At 40.9% G+C, this 26,262-nt stretch overlaps 1 protein-coding gene across 1 annotated transcript in view; it reads left to right on the top strand.

Moving 5' to 3' along the window:
- Positions 1 to 6,252: 6,252 nt before the first annotated feature.
- OCIAD1 (OCIA domain containing 1) overlaps positions 6,253 to 26,262 on the top strand; it is a 56,723-nt gene continuing 36,713 nt past the window's right edge. The window contains exon 1 of the mRNA XM_050790184.1: positions 6,253 to 6,416. The gene's annotated coding sequence lies outside the window, so the exon portion shown is untranslated. The remainder of the gene's footprint in view (positions 6,417 to 26,262) is intronic.

The following is a 26,262-nucleotide window of genomic DNA, read 5'->3' as shown; positions in this document are numbered from 1 at the left end:
AGACTATATGTGGTAGCTCACACCTGTAATCCCAGCACTTTCAGAGGCTGAGGCAGGAGGATTGCTTGAGCTCAGGAGTTTGAGACCAGCCTGGGCAACAAAGTGAGACTCTGTCTCTACAAAAAAATAGAAAAAATTAGCTGGGTGTGGTGGTGTACACCTGTGGCCCCAGTTACTCAGGAGGCTGAGGTAACAGGGTCACTTGAGCCCAGGAGGTCAAGGCTGCAGTAAGCTGTGATCATACCACTGTACTTCAGCCTGGGTGACAGAGCAACATCCTGTGAGAGATAGAGAGAGAGAGAGAGAGAAGAGAGAAAAAGGGAGAAATAAAAAGAGAGAGGGAAAGAGCAAGAGAAGGAAGGAAGAGGAAGGAAGGAAGGAAGGAAGGGAGGAAGGGAGGAAGGGAGGAAGGAAGAAAGGAAGGAGAGAGAAGATTAAGGAACTGAGAGGGTAGGGTGTTTACAAGGATTATTTTTTTGTGGATGCTAAAGTCACCAATCATAGCAGTATGGGATAGTGATGGACAGAGAGAGAGAAAACTCGATGCTAAAATCTTTGTTGAATAAGCAAGAGTTAGTAAGTGGCTGGTAGATGACTCAATAAAGAAGAATAGTGGTCTGTTGACATGTGCTTCAAAAAAGTTAAGGGGTTTTATTTATTTTGTTTTCTTTTGTTCTATTTTTAGGGAGAGGAATCATAAAAATACCTAAAAGCAACGACAAGAAACAAGGATATCACCTCTAGGTCCTACAAAAATAGGATGTAGGAGAAAACATAGTGACCACTGAGAGAGCTGAGAATGTAGTTTCTTCAAAGGTGAGTCAAACTTCAGTTAGAGAAAGAGGAACCATGAATTCCAAAGCACACAGTGGAAGAATTTGTTTGGTTGGGGAGGAGTGGGAAATTGGCTCAGATCTATGAATATACTAAACTGTCTGAATGATAATGAATGAAGCAGCTGGTTTGGACTTCTGTTTGCTCTGAAGTTTATGACATTTGGCATAATGGGATTAATTCTGGTGGTCACCTAAGGGAAGGTGGGTATCAGTCTTCTTTTCTTAAAAAATTACAACATGTGGCCCCGTGCAGTGGCTCACAACTGTAATCCCAGCACTTTGGGAGGCCAAGGCAGGCAAATCACAAAGTCAAGAGAGCAAGACCATCCTGGAGGCTGAGGCAGAAGAATCGCTTTAACCTGGGAGATGGAGGTTGCAGTCAGCCGAGGTCATGCCATTGCACTCCAGTCTGGTGACAGAGTGAGACTATCTAAAAAAAAAAAAAAAAAGAAAAAAAACATGTTTCTTCTTTGGTTCATATTACATGAGTTTACAGCCATAAAAGACAAATGTAAGCATGCTTTCTTTATTTTTAGTTTTATACAGATTAAAGGGGTACAAGTGCAGTTTTGCTATATGGATATATTGCATAGTGAAGTCTGGGCTTTTAGTGTAACCGTCACCCGAATAGTGTACACTGTACACGTTATGTAATTCTTCATCCCCCACTCCCTTCCACTCTTTCACCCTTCTGAGTCTCCATTGTCTATTATTTCACTCTCTACGTCCATGTGAACACATTATTTAGCTCTCACTTACAAGTGAGAACATGTGGTATTTGACTTTCTAAGTTATTTCACTTAAGATAATGGCCTCCAGTTCCACTTGTGTTGCTGCAAAAGATGTGAATTCAATATTTTATATGGCTGAGTAGTATTCCATGGTGTGTATGTACCTTTTTTTTTTTTTTTTTGAGATGGAGTCTTGCTCTGTCACCCAGGCTAGAGTGCAGTGGCACAATCTCAGCTCACTGCAACCTCTGCTTCCCAGCTTCGGGTGATTCTCCTGCCTCAGCCTCCCGAGTAGCTGGGATTACAGGTGCCCACCACCATGCCAGGCTAATTTTTTGTATTTTTAGTAGAGACAGGGTTTCACCATGTTGGCCAGTCTGGTCTCGAACTACTGACCTCAGGTGATCCACCCATCTTGGCCTCCCAAAGTGCTGGGATTACAGGCATGAGCCACTGCGCCTGGCCTAATCCTAGCATTTGGGGAGGCTGAAGCGAGGGGATTGCTTGAGGCCAGGAGTTTGAGATCAGCATAGGCAACATAGGGAGATACCCCATCTCTACAAAAAAATTTAAAAATTAGCCATGTATGGTTGCACACGCTTGCGGTCCCAGCTACACTGGAGGCTGAGGTGGGAGGATTGCTTGAGTCGAGGAGTTTGAAGCTGCAGTGTGCGATGATCACGCCACTATACTCTAGCCTGGGTGACAAAGCAAGACCCTGCCTCTAAAAAAAGAAAAAAAGAGAAAAAAATAGTTGTTGTTATTATATTATTTCCTTTTTGGCAGTTGCAATATTAATTCCTAACTGTTAAACATTTATTAACATTCACCATTTATCTGGATATTGTTTAAAAATTCAAAGCAGCTCAGAGCAAATGAAATTAGCAACGATTTAAAACAAAACCAAACCGAGTGAAAACTTACAGGCTGCTAAGTGTTTATCCAACAATGAACTGTGCTGGATAAATAGAAGGAGGACTACAGTTCAAAGAATTTAAACTCATGTCCCAACAAGCTAAAAGGTATTAAAAGTCTGAGTCTAACAGCCTTTTACCCACCCTCCAATACTCTTAACATAAATTAATGACACAGAATGATATTTGAAACAATGGGTGTTTTATTTTAACATTTCAAGTCCAAGTGTTAACGTTTATTACTGGAGTTTGGAATGCCCAGATGGCTGCACTAGGATACTGATCAAACCTCCTTGAGTCTTGTTGGAATGCTACATACGGTTAATATATATAGCCCCAGCTTTGTACCTGATTTCTTAGTCCTAAGTAGGAGAGAGGCAGGTGGCAGCCTTGCCAGCTGTGTGGCCTTCCCTTCTATCCTGCTAAAAGTGGTATGATAGTAGGAAGAGAGCTGATTTTACCAGTGCAGGTGGTCCAAGCAATTTTATAATATGCTATTATTGTAGTGATTTTGAGTAAGTCTTAATGAAAGCTATATTCAAAGTATAGTGGAGAGATAGATGACAAATAAGATTTGATTAAAATGATTTAAAAACCAGAACATTTCCATAAAAGTTTGAAATAGATGGCTCTTTTGTGCTCAATCTTTTCCATCTTTATAACTTCACCTATGTGCATTGTATAGTCATTACTCCCCTTGAGAAAAGCCTTGTTTCCAGATTTTTTTCCTCCTCAAGTCCTTTCCCAAAGCAGCTGCCAAAATCAACTTCCTCTGTTGCCATTCTGACAATGTCACTCCCTTCCTAAAATTCCCTTTAATGGCCCCTGTTGGTCTTTGTGTGAGAGGCAGACTTCTTGCACTGCCTTTAGGACAAACACACTATTTATTTATTTAAGGCTCAGATTTATTTAAGGCTCCTGCCTATTTTTACAAATCCACATGTCATTTCCCTCTCTATGTAGACTGATTACCTTTCAATGCCTTGACTTCTTTATGTTCATTAATGTTTACATTGTAAATATTTTCTCCAGTTTTGGCCAATAAGAGTTCCTTATTTTACTGCTATTTTCCTTTCTCATCTCTATCCCAGCGCAAATCTACACACACTAAAAACCTCTGGAGCTATTCCAAAATTTGATTATTTTTGAAAAACTATACAAGAAATCATGCACTAAAATTTTTTTTCTGATTAAAAACTAAACAACATCAAAAACAAAGTACTTTTAAAGGATAAAAGTAACAGTGTGGAATTTCCCTAAGGCATGAAAAGACCTTCCAAAATGAATCACACGGCTGGCTGGGTGTGGTGGCTCACGCCTGTAATCCCAGCACTTTGGGAGGCCAAGGCAGGTGGATCACCTGAAGTCAGGAGTTCAAAACCAGCCTGGCCAACATGGTGGGACCCCGTCTCTATTAAAAAAAAATACAAAAATAAGCCGAGCGTGGTGGCAGATGCCTGTAATCCCAGCTACCTTGGGAGGCTGAGGCAGGAGAATTGCTTGAACCTGGGAGGCAGAGTTTGCAGGGAGCCAAGATTGTGCCATTGCACTCCAGCGTGGGTGACAAGAGTGAAACTTCACATCAAATAAATAAATAAGTCACAGGAAAAAATATCCAATGTTATGATCATGGGCAACTTCTAGAAAAAGGTTCTCCAGATTCTGAAACATACTAATGCTATGTTCTTTTTTTTCATCTTTTTTTTTTCTTTTTATCCTAGAAAACCTGAATTCAAGACCCACCTTTGTTATTTGCAAATTGTGTGATTTTTGTCATTTAATCTCTTTGAGCATCAGCTTCTTGTTGGTAAAGCGGAAATAACAATACCTATATGGGCTTTTTGGACAATTCAATGGCATTTGTAAAGTAAAAAGTGCTGTACGAATACAAGAGATTATTATTACTTCCTTCAAGTGTTTTCTTTTGATTGTGAACTTTCCCAGGATTTCCCTCCTCATACACTTTTATTTATTTTATTTTTTAGAGACAAAGTCTCGCTCAAAGGCTGGAGTGCAGTGGTGCTGTAATAGCTCCCTGAATCCTCAAATTCCTGGGCTCAAGTGATCCTCCTGCCTCAGCCCCTGGAGGAGCTAGGACTGCAGGTGTGTGCCACCATGCCTGACTCATTTTTTGTTTTTTATTTTATACAGGTGGGAGTCTCACTATGTTGTCCAGGCTGGTCTCGCATTCCTGGCTTCAAGTAGTCCTCTTGCTTTGGCCTCCCAAAGTCCTGGAATTAGAGGCATGAGCCACCCCACCTGGCCCCACACATTTTTATCTGGCTGTAAATCTAGTAGTGCTGTTACAGACCTACCATCTAAATGGGAAATTGTGCTAAAGTTCTCTGAGATACTGATATTATTGCTAACATTTTTTTCTCTCAACCATTATTGCATTTTATAGGAAACCAGACATACTAATTTCATTTTTTCATTATAATTTTAAAAATATAGAAAGCTTATAGGATAAAATAAAATGTATTGGTAACTTCACCATCCCTTCCCCCCACCTCCCCCCAAAAAACCAACTATTACAATTTTGGTGTATTTTCTTCATATTTTTTCCAGGCACCTTAAAGGAATTATCTAATTTATTCTTCAAAACAACCTTGTGACCTAGGTGCTATTACCATGTTCTACTTTTCACAGAAGAAAAAAAGTCAGTTCAGAGACATGAACTTGCTCAAAGTCATATAGGTCAGGTGATCAGGTTAGGAATTGAGTCCTGGCCGCCTGCTGCTATATATATGTTCAATATAAAAAAAAAGTTTAAATAAGGAAATATATAGAAAGCAAAAATCCCCTGTATGCCATTCTCCAAAGAGAAACTCCATCCACTTTCTCTCTTTCTCTCTATTTTTGAGTTGAACACTCGTAATAGTTTGGTATATATTCTTCCAGGATTATTATTTTTATTTTATTTTATTAGAAGTGTTTTTACCTTAATTTTAGGGGGTACATACTAGGTACAATTTTTAGTTTCTTTTTTGAGAAAAAAAATGAATTCATCTATATGTGTCTTGCATCTTGCCTTTTTGGCTTTGCTGTATTTCACAGACACCTTTTCATGTTGGTCCATGTATTAATCAGGACTCTTTATAGCAAAAATTAGACACCAGTTCAAACTACATTAGATTAAAAAAGGATTTCTTTTCTGCAAAGTCCAGAGGTATATCTGTACTCCATGTGCAGCTAGATCCAACTATTCTAAAGACAGCATCAAGAAACCTCTTTCTTCCATTCTGGTCTCTGCTTTCCTCTGTAGTGACTTCCTTCCCAGGCTCAACTAACAGTTGAGCAATCCCAGTGGAAGCAGTATGCCTTTTGCCAATACTTTCAGCTCAAATCTCAGTGTGGACAAGAGCCTAGCTTGAGTCGTGAGCCCATAGGTAGAACCAAGGGGTGGAATCAGCCTCAACATCACCACACTAACTGAAAGTGAGGAACACTTTGTTTTGCAAAAGAAAATCAAGGCATTGCTACCAAAAGAAGGAAGAGAGCCATCTGGGAAGCCGCAGCAATAAGCATTTGCTATGGTACATATCGATCTGCTTATGATGTGAGCTAGTTGTTTTTGGCAATTGGATTACAGTTTAGTTCAACTATTCTTTTTAGAGATGGGGTCTTGCTCTGCTGCTCAAGCTGGAGTACGGGGGTGTGACTGTAGCCCACTGCAAATAAATATGGAGGAAGTGACAGCGTGTGACCTCTGACACTAGGTCATAAAGGCATTGCAGCTTCCTCCTCTCTTTCTCAGATCACTCACTCTGCAGAAGCCTGATGCCTGATCATGAGGACACTCAACCAGCACTAAGGAGATGAACTGAGACCCCTGCTAGCAATCATGTTAGTAAGCTGCCTTGGAAGTGGATACTGCAGCCCCAAGAGAGCCTTCAGATTATTGTAACCCCAGCCTACATCTTGATCACAGCCTGGTAAGAGACCCTGAGCCAGAACCACACAGCTAAGCCACTCCCAAATTTCTGAGCCACAAAAACTATGAGATAATAAACGTATGTTGTTTTGAGCTGCTAAATCTTGGGATATTCTATTACACAGCAATGGATAACTAATATAGGGACTATACAGATGGTAAGCAATTTGAATCCTTGTTTGGTCAATTCTATAACTTACTTTAGATAAATGTGAAAAAAGACATAAGATTGATAATGTGGTAATAATCCCAGCTACTCAGGGGAGAATCACTTGAGCCCAGCAGTTCAAGGCTGCAGTGAACTGTGATTGTGCCATCGTACTCCAGCCTGGGTGACAGAGCAAGACTCCCATCTCTTAAAAAAAAGAAAAAAAATTATCAGAACTCTCTCTTGTCCCTTTTATGCAAATTTTCCTTTGTATTGTATATTCCAGTCTGTTTAGTTAACAGCTGTTTAGAAAAAAAAAAATTGTTTAATGCTGAGCAATTTTATTTTTGTATTTTGGGGGTATATGAATTATACAGTTGTGTGCTGGCTTTATAAACTAATGATCTCTAGAAAAGATAATATTCATACTCTTGTTTTCTAAAATTAAATCCATCTCAATTTTCTTCATTCAGTTTCATGTCTGGCTTCTTTAGCATTTGTCATTTAAATTTGGAAAAACAGGCCAGGCATGGTGGTGGCTCATGCCTGTAATCCCAACACTTTGGGAGGCCGAGGCAGGCAGGTCACCTGAGGTCAGGAGTTCGAGACCAGCCTGGCCAACATGGTGAAACCCTGTCTCTACTAAAAATACAAAAATTAGCCACACCCAGTGGCAGGCGCCTGTAGTCCCAGCTACTAGGGAGGCTGAGGCAGGAGAATCGCTTGAACCCGGGAGGTGGAGGTTGCAGTGAACCGAGATCATGCCCCTGTGTTCCAGCCTGGGTGACACTGACACTGTCTCAAAAAATAAATAAATAAATAAATTTGGAAAAACATTTTAAAGAAAATATTACAGTTTTTTGCTTTATTAGAACAGTTTTTTGGACAACTTTGGAAAAGGACTTTCCATTTGTTAGTTTTCATTCTTAAATCACTTTTATGATTTTTTTTTCTTTTTCTCTTTTCTACTCAGGAACACTCTACCGTTTTAAATTTATAAAGAATGTTTACAACTCACTTCAAATTCTGGATTTTTAAATTAGACCACAGATACACAGCATAAGACTGATTGGGCTCATCACACTCTGTTTGATAGCACAGAATTATCACTGCCCTTGCCCTTTTAAATTAACTTTTTTTCTTTTTTTTCTTTTTTTGAGACGGAGTCTCGCTCTGTTGCCAGGCTGGAGTGCAGTGGCGTGATCTTGGCTCACTGAAACGTCTGCCTCCCAGGTTCAAGAGATTCCCCTGCCTCAGCCTCCCGGGTAGCTGGGACTATAGGCGTGTGCCACCACGCCCGGCTAATTTTTTTGTATTTTTAGTAGAGATGGGGTTTCACCATCTTAGCCAGGATCGTCTCGATCTCTTGACCTCACGATCTGCCCACCTCGGCCTCCCAAAGTGCTGGGATTACGGGCCTGAGCTACTGCACCTAGCCCATTTCTTTCTTTTTTGAGGTAGGATCTTGCTCTGTTGCCCAGACTGCAGTGCAGTGGTGCCATCATAGTTCACTGCAGCCTCAAACTCCTGGGCTCAAGCGACTCTCCTGCCTTAGCCTCTGGGGTAGCTGGGACCACAGGCACACACCACCAACAGGTGGCTATTTTTTTCAATTTTTTTTGTAGAGACAGGGTCTCGATATGTTACCCACACTGGTCTCAAACTTCTAGCCTCAAGTGATCCTCCCACCTCAACTTCCTGAGTAGCTGAGACTATGGTGCTTATGAATTTGTTTAAAATGCAGATTCTGATTGAGTAGGCCTGAGCGGGAGCTCAGGAGGAGTTCAGGTTTATAGTGAGCTATGATTGAGCCACTGCACTCCAGCCTGGGTGAAGAGCAAGCTCCTGTCTCCAAAAAGAAAAAGAAAAGAAAAAAATCCGAGAGGCACTGATCTAGAGCAGGGACTAGATCTAAATCCTGGATCTACCACTTATTAGCAATATGAACTACAGTAAATTATATGCCACCCTTGTATCTCAACTTCCTCATCTATAGAGTGAGGATACTACTACCAAATATCTATCAGGTTGTTATAAGGATTCATATTATATTGCTCTAAAGTGTTTAGAACAGTACCTGACTCACACTAAGTGTGTAATAAATGTTAGGCATTATTATTAATTCCCTTTCTTGCCTCTTTTTAAAAGTATGTTTCTCGATCTCTTCTTTGCATCATTTTAATCACTGGTTTCCAGTTGCAGGCTGGCCCAAGCAAAATCAACTGAGAGCACTTAAAAATTTAGATTCCTCCTTCTCATCTCTGATGATTCTGCTTCAGTAGATTTGGGGAGGGGCTCAAGAGAATCTGTATTTTAAAAACTTCCCAAGGTGATTGGATGCTCAAAGCTACTGTTTTAAACGTGGGTGTTTCCCAGGGTTCATTTTACTCTTTTGCTACTACGACATCAGCTTCATCTGTGGCCTGATGTCTGTAGCCTGGATGTTTTCCTGAGCCCCAGATCAGGCACTGTCGCTTTGTATCAGAAGAATTTTACACGTGTCATTTTATTTAGTTCTCAAAATAAGAGGTGGATACTATTAAAATACTATTTTTACAAACAAGGGGACCAAAGCACACTCAGTGTCATAAAGCTAGTAGCTCCAGACCAATACATCCAACTGTTCACTACAGCTCTTCACTTGGGTATTCTGCTATGTTTTGTGCATGCTCTCTCCAAAACCCAGGTATTGCAAATATGATGATATTAAGAGGTGAGGCTAGCTGAGGGCAGTGGCTCAAGCCTGTAAGCCCAGCACTTTGGGAGGCCAAGGCAGGAGGATCACTTGAGCCCAGGAATTCAAGACCAGACTAGACAAGTTGGTGAAACTTCATCTCTACAAAAAATACAAAAAAAATTAGCTGAGTGTGGTGGCATGCATCTGTAATCCCAGCTACTCAGGAAGCTGAGGTGGTTCAATTACCTGAGCCTGAGAGTTTGAGGCTATGGTGAATGGTGATTGCACCACTGCACTCCAGCCTGGGTGACAGGGTGAGACCTATCTCCAAAAAATAAAAAAATAAATAAATAAAAAAGAAAAAAGATGGTGCCTCAAGGGATGATCCCTTGAGGGCTGCTCCCTTATTAATGGGATTAAGGACCTTATAGAAGAGGCATCGCAGCATTTGACTGGCTTGCCCTAACCCCTTCCTCCACATGAAAACGTAGTGTTCCTTCCCTCTGAAGAATGCAGCCCTCACCATACAATTGAACCTGCTGGTGCACTGATCTTGGACTTCTCAGCCTCCTACAAGATATACATTTCTGTTTTTGGTAAATTACCCAGCCTGCGGCATTCTGTTATAGCAGCACAAAGGAACTAAGACAATTGTAAACTCAGCACATCCAACACTCAGCTGATATACTTCTCTCCCTCAATCAAATTTTTCTCCCTCTAGTATTCTCTAGGGCAGTCAGGGGTTCTACCACCCAGTACTGTTACCAAACCTGAGAATCATTCTTGTCCTCTTCCTCTTTAACAACCCTCCTTAGTTGGTAACCACATCCTTTTGATTATATGTTTTTATTATTTCTTAAATCTGTTCACCTATCTTTATCACCACTTCAACCATCTTAGTTCAAGCCTTTTTTATTCTTTTTCCTTGTATTACTAAAACAGCCTTAATTAATATAGCTGTTCTCCTTTCCTTTAATTTAATCTGTTACCTACACAGCTCATAGTGATTTTTCTACAATTCAAATCTTATTTTTATTTATTTATTTATTTTTGAGATGGAGTAGCTGGGACTACAGGCACATGCCGCCACGCCCGGCTAATTTTTTTGTATTTTTAGTAGAGACGGGGTTTCACTGTATTAGCCAGGATGGTCTCGATCTGCTGACCTCATGATCCGCCCACCTCGGCCTCCCAAAGTGCTGGGATTACAGGCGTGAGCCACGGTGCCTGGCCCAAAGCTTATTTTATTTCCATTTCCTTGTTTAAAATCCATCTATGGCTTCCCTATTGCCTTCAAGATAAAATGTAAAGGCGAGGCGTGATGGCTCATGCCTGTAATCCCAGCACTTTGGGAGGCCAAGGTGGGCAGATCACCTGAGGTCAGGAATTCGAGACTAGCCCGGCCAACATGGCTAAACCCCATCTCTACTACAAATACAAAAAAATTAACTGGGAGCGGTGGTGGTCACCTATAATCCCAGCTACTTAGGGAGGCTGAGGTAGGGAGTATTGCTTGATCCTGGCAGGTGGAGGTTGCAGTGAGTCGATTGTGCCACTGCACTCTAGCCTGGGTGACAGAGTGAGACTCCGTCTCAAAAAATAAATAAATAAATAAATAAATAAATAAAAATTTTAAAAGTTAAAAAAAGTTAAAGTGTAAAATCCTAATTATGACATTTGAGGCCCTTCATGATATGGCCTGTCTACCTTATCAGCTCTTATCATCTTCTCTCTGCCACCTTATTCTCTAGCTATTACTAATAACATTTGTAGGATGCCCAAGCACCCCACTCTTTCACCTGTTTGTGCATATGCTGCACTTTCTGCCCTAAGCACCCATTCCTTTATTCTTCCCTTGGCTAACTAACTGCAGTCCCTCAAAATCACCTCTCCCAGAAAGTTTGCCCTGCTATGTTTTCCTCTAATGACCTAGGTTCCCTTTAATCACAGTAGTGACTTTATTGTATTATAAATTGCAGACTTAAGTACTTAACCATATGGGTTCCAAAATCAGACTGTTTGGAGTTGAATGCTAGTATCACTGGTTACTAGCTCTGTGACATTGAGTGTTCTTCTTAATTTCAGTGCTTTGGTCCCCTTGTTTGTAAAATATTATTTAATAGTATCTACCTCTTATTTTGAGAACTAAATGAAATGATACATGTAAAATTCTTAGAACAGTGCCTGGTGCTTGAGAAATATTAGGTATTATTATTATCTCTGCCAAAAATATCTAGATTTTTAGGAGCAGAGTGCGTTAGCTTTTTAGGAACTGGGTGTGTGTGTGTGTGTGTTTAAGAGAGGAGATCTTACCACATTGTCTAGGCAGACCTCGAACTTCCTGGGCTCAAGGGATACTCTTATCTGTCCCTGGCATATGATATATACTCACTAATGACTATAATTTATTTATTTATTTATTTATTTAGTCTTTTAAGAAATATTAGTTGAGCACCTGAGTGTCAGGCACTGTTCTAGGCACTGGGGATGCATCAGTGAAAAAAAATTAAAATCCTGCCTCCTGGGGTTTACCTAGAGACGGACAAGGAATAAGTAAAATGAGAGGTTAGATTGTAGTAAGTGCTACCAAAGTGGAGCAATAAAAAAAAGGCAGGGAATAGAAGTGGGACAGGAAATGTCTGCAATGGGTAGTGATTGAGGATGGGAGAAAAAGAAGAGAGGAGTTGCAGTTTTCTTTTTTCTTTCTTTTTTTTTTTGAGATGGAGTCTTGCTCTGTCACTTAGGCGGGAGTGCAGTGTGATCCTGCCACCTCAGCCTTACAAGTAGTTGGGACCACAGGCACACACCACCATGCCTGGCTAATTTTTTGTGTTTTTAATAGAGAGAGAGTTTTGCCATGTTGTCCAGGCTGGTCTCAAACTCTTGAGCTCAGGCCATCCACCTGCCTTGGACTCCCAAAGTGCTGGCATTGCAGGTGTGAACCACTGCACCTGGCCTGATCCCTTCTCATTAGATCTCCCACTACCACCTTGATTCACATCACCATGATCTCTTGCCTAACTTATTGCAGAAGTCCCCTAACTGGCCTCCACGTCTTGCTTCACTTTACTCTTAACACAATAGCCAGAGTGATTTTGTTAAAAGTCAGATAGCCACTCCTTTACTCAGAATCCTCCAAATGGCTTCCATTTCTCCAATAAAAGCCAAAGTCTTCACAATAGCATAGGAGGCCCTGCAGTCTTTCTCCTCCTTTCCTCCAGACCTTATACTCCACCATTCTTTCCCTCATTAATTACACTCCAGCAGCACTGCTCTTGCATTTTCTCAGACATGCCAAGCAGGTACCCATCTTAGGCTCTGTGTAATTGCCCTCAGATATCTACATAATACAGTTCACCATTCCTGAGCCTGGGAGGTGGAGGTTCCAGTGAGCCAAGATCGTGCCACTGCACTATAGTCTGGGCAACAGAGCGAGATCCTATCTCAAAATAATGATAATAATGATGATAATAATAATAATAATGAGAAGGGATCAGATTATGGATATACTTTGAAGATAAGTCCAATAGGAGTCACAAAGAAATTTTATGTAGAGTGAGAGAGAAAGAAGAGTCAAGGATGCTTCCACAGATTTTTAGTCAAATGAAATGGAAACAGGAACAGCCTTCAAATGAGATGAAGAAGATGAAGAAGACTGAAAAGAAGAATTTCATTTTTTTTTTTCTGTTGTGGTGTTAAAGACCAGGAATTTGGTTTGAGGTACGTAAAGTTTGAGATTCAAATTAGATACATGTAGGCAGACATATGCATCTGAAGATACATGTAGGCAGACATATGCATCTGAAGATACATGTAGGCAGACATATGCATCTGAAGATACATGTAGGCAGACATATGCATCTGAAGTTCCAGAGAGAGGTCTATACTAGAAAACTAAATTTGGGGCTGGGCACAGTGGCTCATGCCTGTAATCCCAGCACTTTGGGAGGCCAAGGCAGGTGGATCATTGAGGTCAGGAGTTCAAGACGAGCCTGGCCAAGGGTGAAACCCTATCTCTACTAAAAATACAAAAAAAAAAAAAAAAAAAAAATAGCCAGGCTTGGTGGCACATGCCTGTATTCCCAGCTACTTGGGAGGCTGAGGCAGGAGAATGCTTGAACCCAGGAGGCGGAGGTTGCAGTGAGCCAAAATCATGCCACTGCACTCCAGTCTGGGCAACAGAGTGAGACTTGGTCTCAAAAACAAAACAAAACAAAACAAAACTAAACTAAACTAAACTAAACTAAATTTGGCATTTATAGTATGGTATTTAAAGCCTTGAAACCAGAGGTTACCAAGAAAGTGACTACCGAGATGCCCAAGGTCTATCTGAGTCAAAGTGCGCCCCAAAATTTGGAAATCAGAAAGACAAGAAAGAACCAGCGAAGGAAACTGAAAAAGAGTGGTCAGTGAGATAGAGGGAAAAAAGAAAAGGGGGCCAAATTTTGGAACAAGAAAAGAGAATAAAGGAGTGATTGCCTGTGTCAAACGCTTTAGAATAGGTCACATAATACAAGGATAGAGAATTGAAAGATTGATTTAATAACACAAAGGTCATGGAGACTTTGACAAGGACATTTGCCTATGGTAAAAGTGTTTGGAGTGAGTCCAAGAGAGACTGGGAAGATAGGAATTGGACACAGGAAGTAGAGATAATTCTTTCAAGGAGTTTTGCCATAAAAGAGCAAATAAATGAGGATGTGAGGTCAGGAAAAGCTTTGGGATTTTTGTTGCTGTTAAGGGTGAGAATCATAACTCATTTGTAAGCTGATGGGAATTTTCTTATAGTGAAGAGAAATCAAGGATGGGAGACAGAATGGGTAGAACTGCTGGAGATGAGTACCTTGAGTAGGTGCTCAACCTTGAGTAGGTGAATACCTTGAGTAGGTGAGAGAGGATGGAATCTACCTCACAAGTACAGGGCTGGTCTTGGATAAGAGCACAGGCAGAAGAGCTGTGTGTGCCATGGAGGAAAAGATACTATATGGGTACAGGTGCAGAAGAATTCCACAGGCTCTTGTCATGACCTCTATCCGGCATGATGCAGGATGGGTGTCAAGTTAAGAGCCTGTGGAATTCCAATTGCATCTTTTAAGAAATATCACAACACTTTTTCTATTACATATTATAATTTTTCATTTAATGAAACATTTTCGAAAGAGCCTGGTATACGTAATACTGTTGATATGGTGGGGGGTCCCTTTACTTGTAAGAGTTGGTATTGTGGGCAAAACAGGTAAACACACAACTGTGATGTGGTAAGTGTTATCTTACAGGCATATGAAAATGCTGCAGGAACTGGTTGGGGGTGGTGGTTCACGCCTGTAATCCCAGCTCCTTGGGAGGCGGAGGTGGGTGGATCACCTGAGCCCAAGAGTTCGAAACCAGCCTGGGCAGCATGATGAAATCTCATCTCTACAAAAAATAAAAAATTAGTTGGGAGTAGTGGCATGTGCCTGTAGTCCCAGCTACTTGGGAGGCTGAGGTGGGAGGCTCACTTGAGCTGGGGAGGTGGAGGTTGCAGTGAGCCAACGATCAGCTACACTGTGCTCCAGCCTGGGTGACAGAGTGAGACCCTGTCCCAAAGCGGGAACAAACAAACAAAAACTGGCCTAAAGCTGCTAATATTTTAGCTTTGTGGCCTGGAAACTTCTAGCATTCCTATAACAGGCATCAAACTTGCTTCTATATCAGAAAGTATTTGGCTCTTGAGTCAAAGTTGTAAAAACATTTTTTTTCATGTGACACTTTTTCTTAAGAGGAGCTCGTGAATAACTATAATAACTATTTAAATGTTACAGTTGACTTTAATTTTGAACATTTGATGAGAGTTGTAAAAATATATATTTTAAACTTTCAGAGAACAAAAATTTAAGACCCACTTTCTTAGAAGTTACTATTATAAATAAATTATTTTGTAGTTCTAATCTCGTTAAACATTTTTTTTTAAGACTGAGATTGATGTGTAGGACCCAGCTGCAAAATTCAAACCAGTTACATGCAGCTGCACTCTGGTTCCCCTAATTCATCTAACAGCTCTTAGTGCATTCTATAAGTGGCAATAGAAAAGGCACAGCAGATGTGCAAGATGGCTCCTGAAATCTAAAGTGGGACAGATGGTTCTCGGTTTGATTGACAGCATGAGGAGCACTGTAGTAAGGGTCCCCTCCTGTGGAGGGTTTTTTTTTTAATCCTTGCTTCTGCCTGAAAATGAAACTGTCCAAGAAAGAGAAGTAGGGGATGGCTATTCAGAAAGCCTTTTTTTTCCTTCAAATATTTGTTGTAGTGAATTTATAAAGTCACCTAGATGTGGAAAAAACTGTCCTTCTCTAACTTTTAACTAAGAGCTGACTCTGCATATTTATAACAAAGTAGACAGATTGGTGTTTGAATGCAATACTCAGAATACTGGAGATACAGCTGGAATTAAGGCAAAACAAAAAATAATATAATTTATACAACAGCATTGATTAGAGCTAGAATAGTGATCATTGGAAGCCCTATTTTCCCTTTAAAAATGAACTATTTGTTTTAAATTTTAATCACAAAGTTAGACAAACTATTTGCAATAGTTTACCAGGAATGGTTCTAAATTAACAGTCTAGGGTGTGTCACTTTTATGCTTACCTCTGTCTCTCTCTTTTCCAAACTCCTTTCTAGTACTTTAAGTCTTCAAGAAAAACAAAAAAGAATTCACATTTTCTGCATGCAAACCAAGTCCTGGATGCTGTGTTAGGTACTTTATAACTTTATATGATTTAGTATCTCAGAGATATTAATAGATTCTTCTTGGGTTCATATAAATACTGACACACGGGCTCCATGATTTTATTGATGCTTCTCTTCATCTTCTGCCGAAAAAAGGAAAACAAGAACAAAATATACCTCAAAAGAATAGTCCATATATTCAGATACATTCTGGGAGTCCAGGATTTCTGAAGTCCTCTTAAACCATTTCTAGAAGAGGCTGGGTGTGGTGGCTCACACCTGTAATCTCAGCACTTTGGGAGGCCGAGACAGGCGGATCATGAGGTCAGGAATTCGAGACCAGTCTGGCAAACGCAGTGAAACCCCATCTCTACTAAAAATACAAAAAATTACCCGGATATGGTGGTGTGCACCTGTAATCCCAGCTACTTGGGAGGCTGAGGCAGGAGAATTGCTTGAAACCAGAAGGCAGAGGTTGCAGTGAGCTGAGATCATGCCATTGCACTCCAGTCTGGGCAACAGTGTGAGACTCCATCTCAAAAAAAAAAAAAAAAAAAAAAAAAGCAAAGCAAAGAAAAAATTTTTTCTAGAAGAAATTCACACAGTGGCAGATGCAAGATTTCTCTCTAGACAACACTTGGGATTGACGATGTATTTGCAAGAAATATCTGGGAGGTAATTTTCTTGAAACTTCATTTGCATGAAACTATGCTTTTTTGGAATGACCTGCAAAACTTGCCAGGGAATTTACATTTCTTCGTAAGCCTGCTTTTTGGAGGGTCTTTAAGAAGTGCTGCACTTTGATAAAGAGTCTGAAAACTATAGTGGATCTTACATATGAACAAATCTTTACTTCTGTGGCTCAAGAACTAAACTAGGTTCTAACAATGTGGACAGGGCTGCCTCCGTTCTTGTAAAATTCTCAAATCTCTACTTCATTGGCTTGGAGGAAATCAAACTGTTGAACTAGCCAGCAGCTCAGAACCCCCAGGGTCCCAACATTACTTTCCCTTTCACTTCCCATTACCTCTGCTTTAATGACAACAAAGCTTTTCATGGCCAAGGCGTAAATTCATTGAATATGAAATATTTACATTCCACCATCTAGTCAACAAAATATTCTTTCAGCTTTCCCACATAGGTAATCCCACACATACCTGTTCTTTGGCATCATACTGACTACCAGATCTTCGATACTCTTAACTTTATCCCTATCTGATTATCTTCCTTTCATCCCTACTCAGCTTCACTTCCATTGCCCATAATTTCAACCATTCTCTTGCCAATATCCTCAACTACTTTGTCTTTCTATCACGAATGTATAAAGTAGCCTGTATTCTGTAACTTTCATTACCGTCTTCCTCCTAGTCACACAGGATGGGTCAGCCCTTCTCCCATTTATGTCTATTTATCCACCTGTGCATCTCTCTCTCTCTCTCTCTCTCTCTCTGTTTAGACATTCTATGCCAATATGTCCCAATATCTTTTATATCCTGGCACACATAGAAAAACGATAATCTTTGTGCAGTTCACTAGAATAAACTGGAGGTGATCGGGACATCTATATAGCGTTTAGTTGATATACGCTAATTGCAATTAAAAATACAAAATACAGTCAAGAGATTGAGACCATCCTGGGCAATATGGTGAAACTCCATTTCTTCTAAAAAATACAAAAAATTAGCTGGCCATGGTGGCACATGTCTGTAGTTCCACCTACTCAAGAGGCTGAGGCAGGGGAATTGCTTGAACCTGGGAGGTGGAGGTTGTAGTGAGCCGAGATCACGCCACTGCACTCCAGCCTGGCGACAGAGCAAGAGTCCATTTAAAAGAAAAGAAAAAGGAAGATAATAAAAGATAATAAATACTGGCCTTTTATGAATAAATATGGAATTTTATAAAACTTTGAAATAATATCTTTTAAAACTTGGGCTTGCTTTTCAAAATACAACTTCTTACTATTTACTATTAGGCTTAAATTTGAAATGGTGGCAGGGCACGGTGGCTCACGCCTGTAATCCCAGCACTTTGGGAGGCTGAAGCAGGAGGATCATCTGAGATCAGGAGTTTGAGACCAGCCTGACCAACACGGCAACACCCTGTCTCTACTAAAAATACAAAAATTATCTGGGCATGGTTGTGCACCTCTGTGATCCTGCTACTCGGGAGGCTGAGGCAAGATAACCACTTGAACCTGGGAGGTGGAGGTTGCAGTGAGCGGAGATTGGGCCACTGCACTCTAGACTGGGTGACAGAGCGAGACTCCCTCCTCTCCCAAAAAAGGGGTGGGAGAGGGGCCAAGATGGCTGAATAGGAACAGCTGCGGTCTGCAGCTCCCAGCAAGACCAACGCAGAAGGTAGGTGATTTCTGTATTTCCAACTGAGGCACCCAGTTCATCTCATTGGGGCTGGTTAGACAGCGGGTCCAACTAATGGAGAGTGAGCAGAAGCAGGGTGGTGTGTCGCTTCACCCGGGAAGTGCAAGGAGCCAGGAACCTCCCTACCCTAGCCAAGGCAAGCCATGAGGGACTGTAATACTCAGCTAGGTTACTACACTTTCTCCATGGTTTTTGCAATCTGCAGATCAGGAGATTCCTACCAGAGCCCTGGGTTTCAAGTACAAAACTGGGTGGCTGTTTGGGCAGACACCAAGTGAGCTGTAGAAGTATTTTTTCATACCCCAGTGGCACCTGGGACTGTGCTACCCAGCCAGGTTACTACACTTTTTCCAAGGTTTTTTCAATTTGCAGATCAGGAGATTCCCACCAGGGCCCTGGGTTTCAAGCACAAAACTGGGAGGCTGTTTGGGCAGACACCAAGCTAGCTGCAGAAGTATTTTTTGATAACCCAGTGGGGCCTGGAACACCAGCGAGACAGAACTGTTTACTTCCCTGGAAAGGGGGCTGAAGCCAGGAAGCCAAGTCTAGCTCAGTGGGTCCCACTTCCACAGAGCCCAGCAAGCTAAGAACCACTGGCTTGAAATTCTTGTTGCCAGCACAGCAGTCTGAAGTCGACTTGGGATGATCAAGCTTGGTGTGGGGAGGGGCATCCGCCATTACTGAGGTTTTAGTAGGCAGTTTTCTCATAACAGAGCTAAGGAGGCTGGGAGGTCTGGGCTGGGTGTGGCAAAGCAGCTGTGGCCAGACTGCTTCTCTAGATTTCTCCTCACTGGGCAGGGCATCTCTGAAGGAAAGGTGACAGCCCGAGTCAGGTGCTTACAGACAAAAACCCCCAGCTTCCTGGGACAGAGCACCTTGGGGAAGGGGCGGTTTTGGGTGCAGCTTTAGCGGATTTAATCATTCCTGCTTACTGGCTCTGAAGAGAGCAGCTGATCCTGACAAGAGGGATTCTCCCAGCACAGCGCACCAGCTCTTCTAAGGGACAGACTGCCTCCTCAAGTGGGTCCCCGACCTCTATGCCTCCTGACTGGGAGAAACCTCCCAACAAGGGTTGACAAACACCTCATACAGGAGAGCGCCAGCTGACATCAGGCCAGTACCCCTCTGGGACAAAACTTCCAGAGAAAGTAGCTGGCACAAATCTTTGTTGTTCTGCAGCCTCCCCTGGTGATATGCAGGTGAACAGGGTCTGGAGTGGATCTCCAGCAAACTGCAGCAGACCTGCAGAAGAGGGGCCTGACTGCTAGAAGGAAAACTGACATCAATATCAGCATAAAGGATCCCCACATAAAGACCCCATCCAGAGGTCATCAGCCTCAAAGATCAGGTAGATAAATCCATGAAGATGAGGAAAAAACAGTGCAAAAATGCGGAAAAATCCAAAAACCAGAATGCCTATTGTCTTCCAAATGATCTTAACTCCTCTCCAGCAAGGGCACAAAACTGGACAGAGAATGAGTTTGATGAATTGACAGAAGTGGGCTTCAGAAGGTGGGTAATAACAAACTCCTCTGAACTAAAGGAGCATGTTCCAGCCCAATGCAAGGAAGCTAAGAACCTTGATAAAAGGTTATAGGAACTGCTAACTAGAATAACCAGTTTAGAGAGGAACATAACTGACCTTATGGAGCTGAAAAACACAGGAGGAGAACTTCATGAAGCATATACAAGTATCAATAGCTGAATTGATCAAGAGGAAGAAAGGATATCAGAGATTAAAGGTCAACTTAATGAAATAAGGCATGAAGACAAGATTAGAGAAAAAAGAATGAAAAGGAATGAAAAAAACCTTCAATAAATATGGGAATATGTGAAAAGACCAAACCTACAATTGATTGGTGTACCTGAAAGTGATGGGGAGAATGGAACCAAGTTGAAAAACACACTTCAAGATATTATCCAGGAGACTTCTCCAACCTAGCAAGACAGGCCAACATTCAAATTCAGGAAATACAGAGAACACCACTAAGACATTCCTAAAGAAGAGCAACCCCAAGACACATAATGGTCAGATTCTCCAAGGTGGAAATGAAGGAAAAAAATGTTAAGGGCAGCAAGAGAGAAAGGTCAGGTCACCTACAAAGGGAAGCCCATCAGACTAATAGTGAATCTCTCTGCAGAAACCCTACAAGCCAGAAGAGAGTGGGGGCCAACATTCAGCATCCTTAATATCTAGCCAAACTAAGCTTCATAAGCAAAGGAGTAATACAATCCTATACAGACAAGCAAATACTGAGGGATTTTGTCACCACCAGGTCTGCCTTACAAGAGCTCCTGAAGGAAGCACTAAATATGGAAAGAAAAAACTGGTACCAGCGACTGCAAAAACAACCCAAAATATAAAGACCAATGACACTATGAAGAAACTGCATCAACTAATATGCAAAATAGCCAGCTAACATGATGGCAGGATCAAATTCACATATAACAATGTTAGCCTTAAATGTAAATGGGATAAATGCCCCAATTAAAAGACACAGACTGGCAAATTGGATGAAGAGTCAAGATCCCTCAGTGTGCTGTATTCAGGAGACCTATCTCACATGCAAAGACACACATGGGCTCAAAATAAAGGGATGGAGGAAGATCTACCAAGCAAAAAAAAAAAAAAAAAAAAAAGGAGGGCTTGCAATCCTAGTCTCTGATAAACAGACTTTAAACCAACAAAGATCAAAAAAGACAAAGAAGGGCATTATACTATGATAAAGAGATCAATGCATCAAGAAGAGCTAAGTATCCTAAATATATATGCACCCAATACAGGAGCACCCAGATTCATAAAACAAGTTCTTAGAGACCTACAAATAGACTTAGATTCCCACACAATAATAATGGGAGACTTTAACACTCCACTGTCAATATTAGACAGATCAATGAGACAGAAAATTAACAAGGACTTGAATATTACGGACTTGAATTCAGCTCTGGACCAAGCGAACCTAACAGACATCTGCAGAACTCTCCACCCCAAATCAGCAGAATATACATTCTTCTCAGCACCACATAGCATATATTCTAAAATCGATCACATAATTGGAAGTAAAACACTCCTCAGCAAATGCAAAGGAATGGAAATCATAACAAACAGTCTCTCAGACAACAGTGCAATCAAATTAGAACTCCGGATTAAGAAACTCACTCAAATCCGCACGACTACATGGAAATTGAACAACCTGCTCCTGAATGACTACTGAGTAAACAACAAAATTAAGGCAGAAATAAATAAGTTCTCTGAAACCAATGAGGACAAAGAAACAACATAGCAGAATCTCTGGGACACAGCTAAAGCAGTGTTAAGAGGGAAATTTATAGCACTAAATGCCCACAACAGAAAGCTGGAAAGATCTAAAACCAATACCCTAACATCACAATTAAAAGAACTAAAGAAGTAAGAGGAAACAAATTCAAAAGCTAGCAGGAAACAAGAAATAACTAAGATCAGAGCAGAACTGAAGGAGATAGAGACATGAAAAACCCTTCAAAAATTCTATGAATCCAGGAGCTGGTTTTTTGAAAAGATTAACAAAACAGATGGACTACTAGCTAGACTAATAAAGAAAAGAGAGAAGAATCAAACAGACACAATATAAATGATAAAGGTGATATCACCACTGATCCCACAGAAATACAAACTACCATTAGAGAATACTATAAACACCGCTATGCAAATAAACCTAGAAAATCTAGAAGAAATGGATACATTCCTGGACACATACACACTCGCAAGACTAACCCAGGAAGAAGTAGACTCTTTGAATAGACCAATAGCAGGCTCTGAAATTGAGGCAGTAATTAATAGCCTACCAACCAAAAAAAGTCCAGGACCAGATGAATTCACAGCCGAATTCTACCAGAGGTACAAGGAGGAGTTGGTACCATTCGTTCTGAAACTATTCCAAACAATAGAAAAAGAGGGACTCCTCCCTAACTCATTTTATGAGGCCAGCATCATCCTGATATGAAAACCTGCAGAGACACAACAAAAAAAAAGAAAATTTCTGGCCAATATCCCTGATGAATATTGATGCGAAAATCCTCAATAAAATACTGGCAAACCAAATTGAGCAGCACGTTAAAAATCTTATCGGCCATGATTGAGTCAGCTTTATGCCTGGGGTGCAAGGCTAGTTCAACATACGCAAATCGATAAATGTAATCCATCACATAAACAGAACCAATTACAAAAACCACATGATTATCTCAATGGATGCAGAAAAGGCCTTTGATAAAATTCAACATCTCTTCATGTTAAAAACTCTCAATAAACTAGGTGTTGATGGAACATATCTCAAAATAATAAGAGCTATTTATGACAATCCCATAGCCAATATCATACCGAATGGGCAAAAGCTGGAAGCATTTCCTTTGAAAACCAACACAAGGATGTCCTTTCTCATCACTCCTATTTAACATAGTATTGGAAGTTCTGGCCAGGGCAATCAGGCAAGATAAAGAAATAAAGTTATTCAAATAGGAAGAGAGGAAGTCAAATTGTCTCTGTTTGCAGATGACATAGTTGTATATTGAGAAACTCCATGTCTCAGCCCAAAAACTTCTTAAACTGATAAGCAACTTCAGCATAGTCTCAGGATACAAAATCAATGTGCAAAAATCATAAGCATCCCTATACACCAACAATAGATAAGCAGAGAGCTAAATCATGAGTGAACTCCCATTCACAATTGCTACAAAGAGAATAAAATACCTAGGAATACAACTTACAAGGGATGTGAAGGACCTCTTCGAGGAGAACTATGAACCACTGCTCAAGGAAATAAGAGAGGACACAAACAAATGGAAAAACATTCAATGCTCTTGGATAGGAAGAATCAATATTGTGATAATGGCCCCACTGCTCAAGGTAATTTATAGATTCAATATTGTTCCCATCAAGCTACCAGTGACTTTCTTCACAGAAATAGAAAAAACTACTTTAAATTTCATATGGAATCAAGAAAGAGCCCATATAGCCAGGACAATCCTAAGCAAAAAGAACAAAGCTGGAGGCATCATGCTACCTGACTCCAAACTATACTACAAGGATACAGTAACCAAAACAGCATGGTACTTGTACCAAAACAGATGTATAGACCAATGGAACAGAACAGAGACCTCAGAAATAACACCATGCATCACAACCATCTGATCTTCAACAAACCTGACAAAAACAAACAATGGGGAAAGGATTCCCTATTTAATAAATGGTGCTGGGAAAACTGGCTTAGCCATATGCAGAAAACAGAAACTGGACCACTTCCTTACACCTTATATAAAAATTAACTCAAGATGCATTAAAGACTTAAATGTAAAACACAAAATCATAAAAACCTTAGAAGAAAACCTAGGCAGTATCATTCAGGACACAGGCATGGGCAAAGACTTCATGACTAAGACACCAAAAGTAATTGCAACAAAAGCCAAAATTGACAAATGGGATCTAGTTAAACTAAAGAGCTTCTGCACAGCAAAGAAAACTATCATCAGAGTGAATAGGCAACCTACAGAATGGAAGAAATTTTTTGCAAGCTACCCATCTGACAAACATCTGATATCCTGAATCTATAAGGAACTTAAACAAATTTACAAGAAAAAACAACCCCATCAAAAAGTGGGCAAAGGATATGAACAGACACGTCTCAAAAGAAGACATTTATGTGGCCAATAAACATAAAAAAAAAAAAAGCTCATTATCACTGGTCATTAGGGAAATGCAAATCAAAACCACAATGCGATACCATCTTACACCAGTCAGAATGGCGATTATTAAAAAGTCAGGAAACAACAGATGCTGGTGAGGCTGTGGAGAAATCAGAACGCTTTTACGCTATTGGTGGGATTGTAAATTAGTTCAACCATTGTGGAAGACAGTGTGGCAATTCCTCAAGGATCTAGAACCAGAAATATCATTTGACCCAGCAATCCCATTATTGGGTATATACCCATAGGACTATAAATCATTTTACTATGAAGACACATGCACATGTATGTTTATTGCAGCACTGTTTACAATAGCCAAGTCATGGAACCAACCCAAATGTCCACCAATGATAGACTGGATAAAGAAAATGTGGCACATATATACCATGCAATACTATGGAGCCATAAAAAGAATGAGTTCATGTCCTTTGCAGGTACATGGTTGAAGCTGGAAACCATCATTCTCAGCAAACTAACACAGGACCAGAAAACCAAACACCACATGTTCTTACTCATAAGTGGGAGTTGAACAGTGAGAACACATGGACACAGGGAGGGGAACATCACACACCAGGACCTGTTGGGGGGTAGGGAGGAAAGGGAGGGAGAGCATTAGGGCAAATACCTAATGCATGCGGGGCTTAAAACCTAGATGGCAGGTTGATAGGTGCAGCAAGCCACCATGGCACCTGTATGCCTATGTAACAAACCTGCACGTTCTCCACATGTACCTCAGAACTTAAAGTAAAATTTTTAAAAAAGACATATTATCATACTTAAAACAATTTGAAATGGCTATACAGATTTCCTTTTTTAAATGACGATCTCTTTGAATTTTCTTTTCTTTTTATTTATTTTTAATTTTTTTTAGAGAAGGTCTTGTTCTGTTGCCAAGGCTGGAGTGCAGTGGCATTATCATAGCTCACTGGAACCTTAAATCCCTGGGCATAAGTGATGCTCCTGCTTCATGCTCTCGATTATCTATGACTGCAGGGGTGCCACAATGCCTGACTTTTTTTTTTTTTTTTTTTTTTTTTTTTTGTAGAGATGGAGTCTTGCTATGTTGCTCAGGCTGGTATCAAACTCCTGGCCTCATGTGATCTGCTCTGGCTTCCCAAAGTGGTCAGATTACAGGAGTGAGCCACTACACCTGGATTTCTTTGAATTTTTGTTTTGTTTTTAAGACAGGGCCTCACTGTTTTGCCCAGGCTGGAGTGTAGTGGCACGATCTTGGCTTACTGCAACCTCTGTCTCCCAGGCTCAAGTGATTCTCCAACCTCAGCCTCCTGAGTAGCTGGGACTACAGATGAGCACCATCATGCCCGGCTAATTTTTTGTATTTTTTGTAGAGATGGGGTTTTGCTATGTTGCCCACACTAGCCTCGAACTCCTAAGCTCAGGGTGATCCACCTGACTTGGCCTCCCAAGGTGCTGGGATTACAGGTGTGAGCCACTGCGCCTGGCCTGAATTTTTAATAGTTTCCATTAACAAGAAATTTGGAATGCTATAACCATTCAGTATTTACAATTGAAATTACATCAAAGACTCTAAAATTGTTTTTTTTTTTTTTTTCTTTTTCTTTTTTTGAGATGGGATCTCATTCTGTTGCTCAGGCTAGAGTGCACGGGCATAATCATAGCTCATTGCAACCTTGAACTCCTGGGCTCAAGTGATCCTGTCGACTCCACCTCCTGGGTAGCTAGGACTACAGGCATGCACTACCACACACAGCTTATTATTATTATTATTTTAGAGATAGGGTTTTGTTTTGTTGCCCAGGCTGGTCTCAAACTCCTGGTCTCAAGCGATCCTCCTGCCTTGGCCAGGTGTGAACCGCTCACTGCACTGGCCTCTTTTCTTTCATTAAGAAATGTAACAGAAATGTCATGAATGACAATTCAGGTGAATTTTGAATTCAAATGAACTTTTTGTTTTAGACAGAGTCTTGCTCTGTTGCTCAGGCTGGAGTGCAGTGGCGCAATCATAGCTCACTGCAGCCTTGATCTCCTGGGCTGAAGCGGTCCTCCCACCTCAGCCTCCCGAGTAGCTGGGATTACAGGCTTGCACCACTGCATCTGGTTAATTTTTGTATTTTTAGTAGAGACAGGGTTTCACAATGTTGCCCAGGTGGGTCTGGAACTCCTGGGCTCAAATGATCAGCCCATCTTGGCCTCCCAAAGTACTGGGACTTACAGGTATGAGCCACCGTGCCTGGCT

This window comes from Macaca thibetana, chromosome 5 (assembly GCF_024542745.1).
Source record: "Macaca thibetana thibetana isolate TM-01 chromosome 5, ASM2454274v1, whole genome shotgun sequence".
Taxonomy (NCBI): domain Eukaryota; kingdom Metazoa; phylum Chordata; class Mammalia; order Primates; family Cercopithecidae; genus Macaca; species Macaca thibetana.
This window is presented reverse-complemented; position numbering and strand designations above follow the sequence as displayed.